This window comes from Trichoplusia ni, chromosome 1 (assembly GCF_003590095.1).
Source record: "Trichoplusia ni isolate ovarian cell line Hi5 chromosome 1, tn1, whole genome shotgun sequence".
Lineage (NCBI taxonomy): Eukaryota > Metazoa > Arthropoda > Insecta > Lepidoptera > Noctuidae > Trichoplusia > Trichoplusia ni.
In genome coordinates, this window is record NC_039478.1 from 4,946,780 (window position 1) to 4,950,519 (window position 3,740).

General features: G+C 32.8%; 1 pseudogene; it reads left to right on the forward strand.

The window, feature by feature from the left end:
• Positions 1-1,902: 1,902 nt before the first annotated feature.
• On the forward strand, positions 1,903-3,204 carry LOC113494473 (annotated as a pseudogene).
• Positions 3,205-3,740: the final 536 nt, after the last annotated feature.

Below are 3,740 nucleotides of genomic sequence, written 5' to 3' on the forward strand. Positions count from 1 at the left end.
CTTAAAAAATGATTTAATGAAATGACACTTCCCGTGTTACAAAGGCTTGTCCCAGAGAACTAATATTAATTATCATTCAACGAATTCTTTGATGCATCGCTCTAAATTTATGCTTTGTTTTTATGTTTACTTTTTACAAATTAAAGTGATAGCGTTTCATACTATATATGGCGATAGTAGAAATTATTTAGGTACTACCTTTGATTATAATAGTCTCATAATATAAATGCCATGTTTTTATGTTTTAAAATCGAATTCTAAAAATTTGCTAAACATTGTGACTGTTCTTGATAATCCGTTTTAATAACATTTTGTCATATGTTGTGACATGTGAATCAGATATATTATGTTAAGATATAAACATTACAATATACCTACGCTTTGTGTCATATCTTGCGGTCAGGCCTATAAAATTGCATAGACCTATAAAAAAACAATTAACAAAAGTTTAAACAAATTTAACCTTGAATAAAATCATTTATTCGTTGTTGTTTCATTTAAAATCGTTGTTATTTAGATTGTAAGCCATATTGTTTAAGTTAAGGTTGACTTATTTATTTTTTGTTAAAGTACATTGAACCCTGATGCTCGACTATTAGGCGACATCTATTTTTACATGATTAACCGAAACAATCATAAATTTGGCGTGACTTAACAGATTTGGATCGATGAACAAAATGTTGTGCAGAAGCGTTTTTTGTTGTTTGAATTATCTATTTATTTCGCTTAATAAAGTAATTTAATATATTTATTTAATTTCTATTTATTTGGGTGTGTAAAATAAATAGCTAGACAATTCAACATCAAACCTAGCATAGATTAAAAAAAACCGGTCAAGTGCGAGTCGGACTCACCACACTGAGGGCCCCGTACAAAGAGGATAAAGAAAAAAAAATGTGACCCACCAAAATTCTGATCGTTTCATAACGTTGCTTAACCTTGATTGTGATTTTATTTAAACACCATAATATGTATATAATTTGCCTTTGCCTAGTACAATCCCTACCAAAACATGCAAGTCAAAACGTTTTTTTGCTTTCAGATTTTCCTTAACCATTGTTAATACTTTTTATCGATGACTGTGCTATTCGCCTTTGAATTCTAGTTAATATATATACCTAACTATAGTTAACGAATCTAGTTTATTAGTTTGTGTTATCGTTATATCAAGACCACAGAGGTCAGGTTAGCTATCAGTCCCCTACTTGAATCACTTGAAGTGAAATTTTCGCTGTCGTAAATTGCGAGACGCCACTATTAGGTTTGTATATCCCTATCTCACTCCCACAATGACAATAGTCGTGATTAAAGTATCATAGTAAAGGTTCCGTTTTTGTGTCATACTTGCGGTTAACGAATGTTAGTGAATGTTATAGGTACCTATTTTAATAAGATTGTTGTGGTGGTTATTTTTGGTATGTCGATTGTGGTTTCGTTGATAAATAATTGAGGTTTTTATATTTATATTTATAATAGTTTTTTCGCCCGCGGCTTCGCCCGCGTCGAGGGCGGTTATATCGCGTTTCCAAGAGAACTCTTCAAAAAATCCGGGATAAAAACTATCCTATGTTCTTTCTCAAGGTCAGCTCTATCTCTGTACCAAATTTCATTAAAATTCGTTCTGTGGTTTAGACGTGAAAGACCAGACAGAGTTACTTTCGCATTTATAATATTAGTAGGGATTGTATAAATAAACAAGTGTTTTGTCGGTGAAATAACAAAATGTACGACACTAATTATTGATAAAGCGTTGGGTTAACGTTAAACTTCACTTTGATAGAAGGCAGACGTTTTAATAACGGAATCAGGTCAGATTTGTTACAGAATTTAGTATAAAAAAAATAAAAAATAATTACAAACTTAAAACCTATAATAGTATCTACAGATGCTTACTGAGCCGTCATCACTCAAACGCATTCAAACCTCATTTGCAATCGGTCGAGCAGTTTAGGAGTATTTCGGTGTCATACACACGTACAATCGAATTATTTACCTAGATACTTAGATAAAGATTAAGAGTACCAAATTTAGAAAAAAATGATTAATTTTCTTGTCATTCTATTTTTCCAGTACATCAAAATGAAGTCTATCATGGTATTGTCAATGGTGATCGTCAGCTGCTTAGCTCAGAGGTCACCGTATGCTGGACGGGGGTCCCATCGGATTCCCGCCTCTGGAGACCACTACTGCTGATCCTTTGGCTAACAGGTAACTTGTTCCTTCAAAATTTATAGACTTTTATGTGGAAAAAACACATTTTTATTCAGTTATTTGATAAAAAATTACATGATACAATTTCCAACAAGGTTATTCATTAGTTGATAAAATATTAGGAGGGTCTGGAGGGTTTCAATTATTCCATGACAGTCAATATAACGGCATGGATAGAGTGGTTACCATACCAAACCCAATGTGCGCACGTGCGTGCGTGCAGTTCGACCAGCGCTTACAATCATCTGTTTCCACGAAAGCTTGTCCTGAGTACGGTATTCCCGAGTATCTTGGATGGATTTGCTTCAAACTCATTTTTCACTTTTACCATTTGAATGCCAGAAGAATGAGAATGCTAATACCAGAAGAATATAAAATGTACAAGACAAGGATGGTGAACTCATTTATTTTGTTTTAACATGTTCCATAAATTAACAGAATGAAAAAAGACTTCTAGCACGCCCTCAATATATTTCTTCAACTCGTTCCAGGTTTGGAGACAGCGCAGACAGTACAACCATCAGCCTGCCAATAGAAGCACTTGGTGACATTGAGCTGGTGAAGAGATTAAGCCTCCTGCCTCTAGACAACCAACCCTTCTGGCTCATCAATTGGAGAGCCTTGGAAGCCAATAGAAGAAACCCTCAGACGTACCCTGTTCGACCAAATAGTTTTATCGAACCTGCTAATTAAATGATTGTTTTTTTAATATAACGTAGCAGGATTAGAAATGTTAGAACTAAATTTGTTTGTGGCCTAGATTATCATTTTATCTCGCGTGGTTGAAAATTGTCAAAGGATTGTGAGCGGTAATAATATAGTGCATGCAGGATGACTCATATTTTTTGTACAAATTATAAAAATTGACAAACTGTAAGAATTGTCATCAGAAGGCTAGTAAGGAAACTTGCAACTAGAAAAGTATCTTTCCCGTGTTTGAAATACAAGTGGAAATTGTGATAAAAATTCTATATTTAAAAGAAATACTTGCCGAATTTCATTTGATTGTAAGAATAAAAAATATTGTTTTTAAAGTTTAAAAAACTAAAAAGGTACAAGTGGAAATCAACCAATTGTGATATATTTTAAATTTTAAATGTTGTATAATATTGAGGAATACATTATTTTTAATACTTAATCGATTTGAATTGTGATATATCTGTGTACTGTGTTATCTATGGAATGTTTTTAGTAGATAATCGAATAGTAAAAATACTCATAAATTATTGATTAATATTAAAGTAAAATTAAAAAAAAAAACCAAAAGCAATCATGAAAAACGTTTGTAGCGTTTTGCCTATCGGAGTAAGTATTATTAAAATTTAGAAAAGAAGTAGTTTAATTAATAAAACATCTTATCATTTTTTTATCATTACTGCACGAATGCCGATTAGCCGAGTGGTTGGACCATGCCAAGCTCACTGATCGTCGTGTCGCGGGTTCGATCCCCACTTAGGATAAGACTTTGTGTGCTTGTCCTGAGCCTTTGCGCATTTTTTTAGTAAGAAAGTAAAAAAAAATCAAGTTCT